General features: G+C 28.0%; 1 long non-coding RNA gene across 1 annotated transcript; it reads right to left on the reverse strand.

The window, feature by feature from the left end:
• Positions 1–12,553: 12,553 nt before the first annotated feature.
• LOC124810817 (uncharacterized) lies at positions 12,554–13,033 on the reverse strand. Its single transcript, XR_010640704.1, has 2 exons — positions 12,842–13,033; positions 12,554–12,772 (listed from the first exon to the last, which is right to left on the reverse strand). It is a non-coding gene; the product is annotated as an uncharacterized LOC124810817 (long non-coding RNA).
• Between the last annotated feature and the right edge of the window lie 59 nt (positions 13,034–13,092).

The following is a 13,092-nucleotide window of genomic DNA, read 5'->3' on the forward strand; positions in this document are numbered from 1 at the left end:
GTCCGATATCATCTGAAATTTCAATGACCTCTAACAACATCTTTAGAAAAATGTAACTACATCTGGTAATTTTTCTCCAAGCCCAATAACATCTGGAAGAATTTTCTCCAGATGTAGTTACATCTGAAAAAATTTCTATAGGTAACTATATATGGTTAAAAAATTTTTTTTTTTTTTTTTTTTTTTTTATGTTCTTTATTACATTTTAAAAAACATGTCGTTATAAGATATAAAGTTTACACGATTACAAGATACGAATAATAGGTAAATGACAATAAAAAATTTAAAAAATTTGATCGACAAAAAAAATAAAAGAACGCAGGGACTCGTAGAAGACCGTTAGGTCTTGTCGTCGAGAACCGCTAACATAAACGTGATAATTTCTCGTAATATTCGTAAAAGATAAACAAGATATTTACAAATTTTTTCTTTACAGAAAAATTCGTTAAAATTATTAAAACCTGATGTATATACTATATATCCCAAAAAAAAAAAAGAAAAAAAATGCATAAAAATCTTGGTATATATATAAATTTTTAAAAGTTTAAACACACAAACACACACACATATATATATACATACATACACAGAGCCGGATCCAGCTTTTTTTGGTCTTTGAGATAGCTAACTTCCAGACACGGAGCAAACTCCAAACATTTATATGTTTATACTTATGTTAAATAAGGATGCCTTGCAAAAAATTGCGATGATTGGAGGCTGGGAACAAAAAAGCCCCAAATTTTGTGCCCCCCCTGCCCCAAACGTGAGAGCACCAAGTTGATGAAGTATTTTTTGTACTGTTCTTAACTAGACTAATATTCATCAATAAATTTTAAATTTCATAGTAAAATATTTTAGCTTTCAAAAATTATGACCATTTAAAGTTTAAACCCCCCTCAATTTGAGGGGGTTATAAATTTTATATGGTCATTATTTTTAAACGCTGAAAGATAATACTATGAAACTTAAAATTTATGGATGAATATAAGTCTAGTTGAGAATAGCACAAAAAATACTTCATCAACTTGGTGCTCTCACGTTTGGGGCAGGGGGGCACAAAATTTGGGGCTTTTTTGTTCCCAGCCTCCAATCATAGCAATTTTTTGCAAAGCATCCTTATTTGACATAAGTATAAACATATAAATGTTTGGAGTTTGCTCCATGTCTGGAAGTTAGCTATCTCAAAGATCAAAAAATGCTGGATCCGTCACTGATACATACATACATACATACATACATACATACATACATACATACATACATACATACATACATACATACATACATACATACATACATACATACATACATACATACATACATACATACATACATACATACATATATGCACATACACGCATATATATATATATATATATATATATATATATATATATATATATATATATATATATATAAATTAGAAAAAAACACTTATCTTACTTTTATCTTCGACTTGAAGTTTTGGATCATCAGGAAGAGTTCTAGAACTCTTCCTGATGATCCAGCAATGGTGAAACTTCAAGTCGAAGATAAAAGTTAGATAAGTGTTTTTTACTAATTTATTTATTATTGCTCTGTTCTTTAAGAACATTGAGCACTCTATTTGTAAAATACACTAACATAATTTACATATATATATATATATATATATATATATATATATATATATATATATATATATATATATATATATATATATATATTAAAAATATATTACCAAATCATCAATTGTAAAAATTAATTATTTAAGTTTTCGTTTAAATGAGTTGTAGTTACATTGTTCAATAAAAACTTAAGAAAAAATTTCTAAAGCTATTTTGTTCCATAAAAATGGTCCGCGAAAAGCAATGCAAAACTTACTATAATTTGTTTGAAAATATTGCTGCTTGATAAAATTATCATTGCGTAGAATGTATTTATTTTTATCTTTTGACAAATACAAGTTATGAAAAGAAACCGGGGAAGAATTGATTTTACATAAAAACATAAAACATAGTACATTATAAACATTAAGTTGATATATATTTAGTGCATTCATTTTTCTTAATAGAGCATTAAATTAACTAATAACGCATTATTATCTAATAATGCATTATTAATTAATAATGCATTATTAACTAATAATGCATTATTAACTAGTAATGCATTATTAACTAATAATGCATTATTAACTAATAATGCATTATTAGTTGTTTTTTTTTTCCAGATGTATTTTTTTACGTTCCACTAATGTAATGAATATTTCAATGTTTTCTCAATATCTTTAGTGATTTTATCCCCCACCACCACAAAACGTATTCTATTTTTTTCATTCCTTAACTTTTTAAAGTCCACTAGCCCACTAATATGGCACACCTGCTGGACTTCATCTACAAAAGACTGTTTTACCGTGTGATTGTTAAGCTGAAATTCAATAGTATCATTCGTCAATTTGTTATCCAAAAGACGAATAAATAAGTTCGGTTTATTCTGGTGAATGTATTTTGATATGTCTTGAATTTTAAATAACGAGTGTAAATAATTTTTGCAATGTTTTGAAAGGTTGAAAAGCGATTTTAATGCGCTCCTTCCGATTCTGTCTTTTGCATTGTTACGTCATTGGTCATACAAAGTTCCAAACCGTAAGTTAATATTGGTACTACAAAGGTTTGATATAATTGCGTGATAGATTTTGAATGAGCAAAACGGATTCTAGATTAAACAAGAGTTTGGACAGCTGCCCAAAAATTAGATATTTTTTCAGCAATGTTTACCCGATTAAGTGAGGAAAATGTAGAGTGCTCCTTATATCATGCAAGCCCCAAGTGTTTAAGTTTATTGTGTAAATTTTTTCGATATTTTGCAGCTTTGTAACTGTCTTTTACCTGTCAGGAGGAACTCTGTTTTATCAGGGTTTAGTTTAATGCAATTTGAATTGCAGTATACATTACAAGTTTTTATTAATTTTTCCAGACCAGATAAAGTTGAGCTTAAAAGCATAATATCATCAGCTTCCGCACAAGTGAAGTTACCATATAGATACCTATTGTTAAGCTGTGGTTCTACTTTTTGTAATAAACAAATAAATAATTATTTTATTTTAAGTCATCTGTTGAACGATGCACAGTGGAGCATTTGTATGACAAAATCGCTCAAAAGTCAAGTTCGCATAAAATCTTATTAACTTTATTATTTTCAAGCTAGATAATTGCTTCATTAGATTATGTATCAGAAAATTCTTCTCAATTTTTCCTTTTGTCGTATTTTTGTTCAGAACGTGGCGTTGTTATTTGAAATTTCGTGGGAAAAAAAAATTCAAAAATTTGTGACATTTGCTATTGCAGCTATTACTATAATATTGTTCAGTTTTGAAAAAATAAACGGCTAATTAAGGCAGAGGAAGGTATGAAAAAATAAAATTACATTAAATATCTGTCACTATTGTGCATAATATAAAGCGTTTTTATGATGGGCTATTTGAGTTTTAATTTTCATATAAAATTGTAAGATAATAATGTTTTTGTTAACAAGTATGGTCTTGTCAAGTTATAACTTTTTTACGAGCAATAACTATAGGCTGTAAACAATCAGATACTTTTGTAAAATTATCCGCCAACGTCCGCCACTTTTTATTTCAACGCTTCAAAAATAGTGTGTAAACCATTTCGTAATATACATTATTTCGTAAAAAGTCTTGAAATAGCTATAAAATAAATTCTTGTTGTCTAATTTTTAAATATTTTTGTACAAACTTAACCAAACTACGTAAATCTTAAATTGTATCTAATATATTAAACTATTAAACTATAAATTCTCAAACAAAAAATATATATTACTTGTCGTTCATTAAGGACACACCACTATGTATTACTTATTTTATTATTTATCATGTAGATTCGACAGAAGTCAAAAATTTGTTTACTAGAAGAGAGTTATATGAAATAATGAAAGATTGTAAAGGTAATTTGATGAATTAAAGTTTTGTTGGAAGAACACCTTATAACAGTTATGAAATATCTAATAGATCAAAAAAGTACGATAACAAGAATTTTAAAATTCTTTAAGAGCGATTTCAAGAAAAGATGCAAGTTATAACAAGAAAGTTTTATAAAAAACAATAAACATGGCTCAAATCAAACATCGAGCTACCTTATTGGTCAATAAACATTCGACAGAAACCTGGATGACCATCAAAATCATTTATAGAACTAAGTGATTGCAGCAAGCGTCGAAAAACTATGGATTTGCGCAAACAGGTATCTGTTGATGAATTGACGTATGCAGCCAGAATGAGCCAGCACACTTCAGGAAATACTGATGTTTCAAAATTTTTTGAAGAAATTACTGCCACGCCTACCAGAGCGAAGAAATACCGAAAAGCATTTAACTCTGCTTTTAAAAAAGTAACTGTCAATAAATTAACACCTCAAGAGGCACTGGCACTGGCACTGTTTGTAGTAGGCAATTTTACCAGAAAACAGTGAGAACTCATTCAAAGTAGAAACAAAAATGTCTACCCCTGCTACTCAATAATACAACAAGCCGAAAAAGAATGTTACCCTTATAAGGAATCGATACAAGTAACCGAAACAAAATATGTCTCAGAGGTTGTAGAAAAGTGTTCAATTGAAGAACAGAAAAATATGGTTTTAATATCAAAATGGGGCTGTGATGGATCGCAACAAGCAAAATTTAAGCAAAAATTTCAAAACAACACCGTCAGTGATACAAATATTTTTCAAAGTTCTTTAGTACGTCTGAGAATGATTGTTAGAATTGATGGCCAACAAGAAAAAATTATATGGTAAATCCAGTCAACTTATCTCCAAGGTTCTGCAAGTCAATTCGAATACGTTTCATTATTGAATCTAAAGACCTAACAATGGACGAGAAAGAGCACGTAAAAAACCAAATAAGAAATCTTAGGGAAACAAGGTTGCCCAATGAAATTGGAAAATAAAGTATACCTTGCTTTTTTATATGATAGATGGTAAAGTGTGCAACGCTGCAATTGATACTACATCAACTATGAGGTGCTACATTTGTGGACAAACATCGAAAGATTTTAATAAATTGATTAAAAAAGAATCAATCAATACAGAAACCATCTCATTTGGACTCTCGTTTCTTCATGCAAGGATCAGCTTTTTTGAATCGCTTCCTCATTTAGCTTATAAAATACCTTTAAAAAAGTGGCAAGCTCGACCAGAAGAGGAAAAAAAAATTGTCAAAGAAGCGAAGAAGAAAATACAAACATCTTTCAAAGAAGAATTAGGGCTTCAAGTAAATATACCTAAAGCAGGGTTTGGAAATACGAATGACGGCAATACGTCAAGAAGATTTTTTTCAAGCCCGGAATTATCTTCACAAGTAACTGGTGTTAACTTGGATTTGATAAAAGGTTTACATGTTATTATTGAAGTCATTTTAAGTGGATATAAAATTGATGCTGTTAAATTCGACGCTTTTGCTCATGAAACTACTAAACTGTATATCAATCTGTATGGTTGGTATCCCATATCTCCAACAATGCATAAAGTTTTGATGCATGGTGCCGAAGTAATAACTCATGCAATCCTCCCTCTCGGCCAGTTATCCGAGGAGGTAGCTGAAGCCCGAAACAAACACTTTTGGCAGTACAGACAAAATTTTAGTTGAAAGTTTTCTCGTATCGACTGCATTACAGACGTATTAAATAGGCTGCTATTGAGTTCAGACCCATACGTAAGTAGTTCAAGATCAAAACGGCACAAAAAAACGTTGCCTTTTTCCAAAGACGCAGTCAATATGATGATCTCAGCATGAAGCTTTGATAAGCAAATAGGTCTTTTTATTAATAATAAATTACTCTTTAAAAAATTTTATCTTTTTAATTAAGCATTTAATTTTAATAAAATTCTGTGTTTTAAACTAATAAAGTGAAAAAAAGTCCATAAAATGTTTTTGAGCGGTTTTGTCATACAAATACTCCACTGTGCGATGGAAGAACATACACCTCAACAATTTATTCGACATAAAACGTCATATTATTTTCATATTTTCAGCCGTGTTTTATCAACTATCGATGTTATTCTCTCAGATGTTAAAGTGCCTAGCAGTATAGCCAATATTAGATGAACCAATGCCACCTAAATGGGATTTGTCTATGTGTAAATTTATTTTTTCCAAAAATCTTTTTTGTTTACAGCTATATCGAGATTTTAGAAAATCCTTTTTATAATTTTCAAAATATTTATCTTTTGACCTCCTCTCTTTTTGCCTAATACCCAATTTATATGACAAATAAATGAGGTACACCATGAAACGCACCCAACCATAGAGTAGATTTATCTTAAAGAGTAATAATGCTTTCTCACTGTTAAATAATGTGTTTGTGTTTTTCCAATGTAATTCATTACAGCATATGTTGCTTTACAAAGCGGACGATTGATTTAATTGACTTCCGCTAAAACTTTTTCATCGATGACTATAGAAATAGAGCTTTTGATATAAGGAACTTTTTTACTCGATAGCTATATTATAATATCAGCAAATTCATTTATTAGCCGTTCAAAAAAAATGTTTGTTTCGGGGATAAGCTTTTTTTTATTTATTTATTTAAAACTTTATTTTCAGTTGATTGTTTACAATAGTTTTATAATCAACATAAACTAATTAAAATTAACACACTAAACTGTATAAGACCATACAAATAAACATGCACATCGTGAGTTAAAAAAAAATTTATATTATTTACATAGTAAATAATATAAATGTCAATAAATTCAACAAATTGGTTATTTTTTGACGTAAAAAATAAATAAAAATTATTATTACTTTCTTTAACATAACTTAAGATCATTGGTTTATGAAATTTAACAAAACTAGGAGTTGGATTTGCCCAAAACATATCCGAGTCATATATTTGAAGTCTTAAGGGTACAATAGTAACTTGCGTTGATATCGACTTTGACTAAAGCGACTAAAAGTTGACTAGTCGAAAGCCAAAATTAGTCGACTTTGAAAAATCAAACAGCCAACTTATTCAACGATGGACTTCCTACTAATCTGCTAAAAGTTGATTTAGTCGAGTAAAAACCTTAAAATTCTTATATCTTTTCATTCGATTTAATTTTTCAATCTGTAACTTTTGTTTTTTTATTTAATAACAATAGCATGTAATTCTTTTAATTCATAGCATTTCAGCATTATTTATACCTAACTAAATTATTCTAACTAAATTAAAAAAAAAATTATTTAATTGTAACTAATAGTTAAATTATTTGGTTATTTCATTAACTATTTTTTCTTTTGTTTACCCGACTTTTGTGCTTTTCGTAAATACACATACGGGCCGTTCCATGCTGGCTCGGGGTTATGAGGCAAAATTAAGGTGTGGAGCTTCTAAATCTAAATGTCATCATACATTCACATTTTAAATATGATTGTATAGACTTTTTGATATATAGCAAGTATTTAAGATTGCCCAACATTTGGATACATTTTTTTAATTTCTTTGGTAATATTTTTATTATTATCATATACCAACTGTTGATCTTGCATAATGTACTTAATAATTTTTTCAAAGTTCTTACTACCTATATCTTTCGCTTTGTATCTTTCTGTTTCGAGTATATACTATGTATCATATTCAGCTTTTTCAGCCGGATTTAAAATTATCTTTTATTAGCTTGTTTTCCTCTGTCTCTATAAGGCAATATAAGTCCCACTCTCTTTTTTTGGTGTTTTTAATAGGTTAAATAGATTCTTGATAAGTTCTTCAAATTCAAAATGAACTCATATTCTAACCAGGAAAAAGACTTTTTATGAAATTTATACTTTGAGTATTTAGCATATTTTATTTTTTGTTTGTTCTTGATTTGTAATGCTAATAAAATTTTTATAACTTTTTTTTTTGAGCACTTTCAAATTTTTAACCATTCTTCTTCTCAAAAAATTTTAAACATTTACACGTTTTAAAACATCATCAGTCAGAAAAGAAATAAAAGTTTTATTCTTCTATTACATTTAAGTTTGTACTTACAGTTCCTTGTATTTTTATAGGTTTATACTGTATTATTTGTTTGCACAATTTTAAATCAACAAAAAGATTTTTAGTAAATTTTCACAAATTGCGGAAGATTTTATAGTTATTTCAATTTAAAGGACATTATATTAATACACTGCGACCATTTTCTATAGACGCATGTAGAATTTAGCGGATTTACAGTGTTACAGTGGTAATAAAATTGTTCTAACGGTACTTTTGAATAAGTATATGTAAGAAAACAATGATCCATTATGCATCTGATTATTAATTGTCTTGATTGTATTAAAATAATTAAATTTTTAATATTCACGTGGCAATTTTCTATAGACGCACTAAAGTTTTGACGAGTAATTTTCTATAAACGCACTAAAGTTTTGACGAGTTTTGTCGCAAATTTCTTATATTCTGTAGTATTTTTTATTTTGTGAGTCGAAATTAAGTTGAACTTAACCAAATTCCGAAAGGAAAGGTCCTTACTGATATTGAAAAAGGTCAAATATTGGCTTATCATCAAGAAAAAGTTGCAAATCGAGATTTTGCCAGAAGATTGAAGAGATCAGATCAAGTTATCCGTAATTTCTTGAAAAATCCAACAGATTATGCAACAATCAAGAGGAAACCAAATAAATCTAAGGTTTCTGGTCGTGTAAAACGCAGAATTGTTCGACTCGCATCAAGTTTATCAAGAAGTTTGAAAACAATTAAGTCAGATTTGGGTTTAAATGTTTGCAAGGAGATGATTAGGAAAGTTCTTAAAGACAGCCCACACATCGTACGATCAAAAACGAATAAAGCACCAAATTTGAAGCCCGTTCACAAACAGAAAGGGATGGAATTCGCCCGCGAAAACATGGCACGCGATTGGGAACAAGTAAGAAATTTTAGATTATATTCTCATGAATACGTAAGATGTCTAAATAGCTGAATTTTTTTGTTTTCAAAACCAGGTGATTTTTTCGGACGAGAAAAAGTTTAATCTTGATAGGCCTGATAGTTTTAGTGGCTACTGGCGTGATTTGAGGAGAGAACTCAAATATTTTCCGACAAAGAATTTCGGTGATGGATCTTTGATGGTTTGGCTTGGGTTTTGTGCAACAGGAAAGTTAAATTTAGCATTTAAATCTTGCAAAATGAAAAGTTTTGAATACATTGATATTATAAAATTATGTTTGATTCCATTTAAAAACAAATATCGACGCGAAAAGTTTGTTTTTTAACAAGACAGCGTCAGTATTGACACTAGTAACGAGACTAAAGCTTGGTTTGAAGCTAAAAAATCGAGCAAATGTGGTCGCCTGATCGCAGTCCAGATTTGAGTCCTGTTGAAAACATCTGGGGAATCATTGTAAGACATATCTATGCTGACCAGAAGCAATATAACTATGTGGCAGAGCTAAAAGTAGCGGTATCAGAATGCTGGGAGGATATGGAGCCAAAAGTGCTGGAAAACTTGGTGCGAAGTATGCCAAAACGAATTTATCAAGTAAAAATAGGATAAAAACATTTTTTTTGATAGTTTTGTTAAAAAATGTGAACTGCGTCTATAGAAAATAGTCAGCTATCTTTTGAATTTAATTCATTTATGATTGACCTCTTTTCAAATTTGATATTATTTTTTGATAATTTTTATTATTTTTTGATACTTTATTTATAATTTATTGAAATACACTATAAAAATAAAGTTAAGTACGTTTTTAAGCCATAATCCACATGGGCCTTTAGAAAATGGTCGCAGTGTAGTAGGTCAGTAATGTTATCACACTTTTTATAATATTATTATGCACTTTGATTGAAAATAGCTGTCAATTTTTATGTAAAAAAGATTGGGTAAAAACCTTTTTAAATTGAAAATAGTTTAGTCATACGTATTCAGGTTCTTAGAGAAAAATATAGAATTTAATAAAAGTCGCATTGAAGTATGCTACTGTTTCTTAGTCTAAAATGTTATCTTTCTCCATATTTTTTGGCAAGAAATGTAATTTTCTAAGATGTTTTACATTAAACTCTGAGAGCCTATTTAATATTCTTCCGATTTATATATGGTTAAAAAGTGAAGTTTGAGAAATAAAATAAAAATGTTAGTATTGCTTTTTATTAAAAAATTTTTCTTCTAAAAATTACAATTTTGGGCAGTTGCGAATTAACGCAAAGTAGTTATAAAATTTTTTCTTCCAGAGTATGTAAAATATAATCAATTTGCAACCGTGATGTATTATCAGAACTTCTTATATCGTATTTTCGCAAATTTAAAAGTAATCTTTGAGATTATGACCATTTAAAATATAAAGATTAAAATATAAAGATTAAATTTAAAAAAAAGATGAAATTTAATCTCTTCAGGAATTAAAGTTTAGTGTGAGAGAAATTAGTAAAATAATTTATTTTATTAACTTGTGTCCTCGCATTCGAGATTAGGGGGCCAACATTTTGTGTTATTTTTGTTTCCAGGCTCTAATCGCAGCAATTTTTTTGCAAAACACTATCATTTGACAATATCATAAACATACTTAAGTTTAATTTTAAGATAGCACAACGCTCAGAAGTGTCAAGTCTTTAACGTTGTAAAGAATTCTTACTAGAAATATTACTAGTTTATTGGCAAACCTGAATCGATTTTAAAACAGTTTTAATTTTAATGTTTATCTATTTATCTTATAAACTTGTAACTTTTTAATAGTATTTATTCAGGACAATCTTGTTGATAAAAATAACAGTTTTCCTAACAACTATTTCGTTAAAGACTCTATTTTGTTTTTCACAGAAAGTACAAAGCATTTCACCAGTTTTGAGAACTTTTTTTTTTCCTTATGTTTTGCCTTACATATAACATTTACAAATTTCGTAAATTAAAGGTGTAATATTTTACAAGTTTTGTGAGTCAAAATATTTAATGAGAGTTATAATTAAATAGTACGGGCCGGACTTCAAGAAGATCGTAATGATCTTATCACGAAGCCCTTACAATGTGATTGGTATTATGATTATGTTAAATATAATTATATATTAAGTACAGCTATATTTTGATATTCTTTAAATTAAAATAAACTCAAGATAAAAATTAAACAAAACATAATGCAGCATAATAACTAAAATTGTTAAGGAAAAAAATAAAGTGTTTTTTTTTTGGAAAAAATAACTTTTTTAACTTATTGTTTAAAAAAGGTAAGAGTCATTCAGATAATACACATAAACGAGTCAGTTGACTTTGTAGTTGATATATATGTAATTTAATTTATAGTCTGTAAAAAAAATTCAGAGTATTTGTTTAAATTTTTTAACTTTGTTTTCAAGGAATTTTGATTATTTGGATTGCAAATTGATTTATCTTTAGTTACTAATATGCTGTATAAATAAGGACCCCGATATGCAATTGAGAATTGTGAAAATTTCGTTTTTTTGAAGGGTGTAATAAAATTTCCTGTTTCTCTTGCGTTATATTTGTTAACGTTATTTATAAAAAAGTTATTTAAAAAATGATTTGGTTCTTGACCTAATTTAAATTTTAGCATAAATAATATTATAATATTTTGATAAATGTTAATTTGATAAATATTAAGCACATTCATTTCTTTAAATAGGGACTCAGCGGGTGTAAATTTGTCTTCATGGTATATTAGTCTTATAGCATGTTTTTGACGTCGATATAAAATTTTTTTGGTTATATGCGCACTCGCCGCAAGCTATATTCGCATATATGAGGTAGCTTTATATAAAATAGAAATATATAAGTTTTAAATTACTTTGCGACAACATTGGTCTTACCTTATAAAGACATAAGTAATTTGATATTTTAGTGTTTAAAGCATTTTTATGAGCTTTCCAAGTTACGTTTTAATCAATTATAACTCCTAAAAATTTAATTTCATGAGCTCTTTCAATGATTATATTTTCTATTTTTAGAGAGGGTAGAATATTTAATAATGTGTTTCTTTGCTGGTTTGAATGAAACAAAGTGTATTTTGTTTTTTTCTATGCTTAGGGATAATTTATTTGTTTTAAACCATAAACCAGGTAACTTTTTAACTACTGCAGTGTTTGGTTTTTTAGTCCATATTTTTCCTTTTTTTTTTAGTAGGATATTTTAGTAAGATATTGTAATGGCACCCCTCCATCGTGAAACGTAACCGGCGCTGACCATGGGGTTTAACTGAGTATAGCATTCAATATTTTAATTTTTTTAATGGTTTGCAATAACTTTTCTTATGCTACTTTTGCTCTTTTACGATTGACTTTTAGCGGTTAGAGACCCTTGACTAAATAAATATAATTCGCTTTTTTTTTACCTGTTAAAAAACGTATTTACATTTTAACACACTTCCGAATTTAACGCACTTCGAACTTTGGTTTTCGAACTTAGATCATATATTTTTAAATATTTTTTTACCTTTTTTTGTTAACAAAACACTTGTTCTTCCGATTTTACTTTTTTTATTTAATATTATCTTTATTTTTATAATTTTTGTTGTAATCCATGTGTGTATAACTAATATTGAAATACTTATTTTCAACAATTGGAATAAAAAAAAAAAGAGAGAAGAAAAATAATCGAAAAGTATGTATATAACATTACACAAAGAATATATAAAATGTTCAACGTTTTTAAGTTTTTGAACACTTTTTGAAAGACTTTTAAGTTCGATTGAAGAAATTACATATTCAACTTTTTCCAAATTTCTTCAAACTTTTTCTTTCTTCTAACTTTGTAATCATGAACATTAGCGGATCTTCAGGTTTTTCACTTATTATGTTAAATGCCAACATCTATGCAGAAAAAAATTTGAAATATGACAAATGCGAAACTGCAAATTAACTTTCTAAAACGATTATTACCTGCATCAGATTAATAACTTCTTTTTTCTCAAGGTATTTGCATGCTACTTCATAAGGATCCTTCAAGTTTTCATCGTGATTTGTTGACATTTTTATAATTAATATACTTTGCCGTTGCTATTGGATAACTAAATTATACTTAAATTATTTGAAACTTAATTAAGGCATTAAATTCAAAAAAAAATGTAAACCGTAACTTTCAAAACACTAAAATCAAAATCAAAAATTATTCCTAACTTAAATATTAATCT

This window comes from Hydra vulgaris, chromosome 09 (assembly GCF_038396675.1).
Source record: "Hydra vulgaris chromosome 09, alternate assembly HydraT2T_AEP".
NCBI lineage: Eukaryota > Metazoa > Cnidaria > Hydrozoa > Anthoathecata > Hydridae > Hydra > Hydra vulgaris.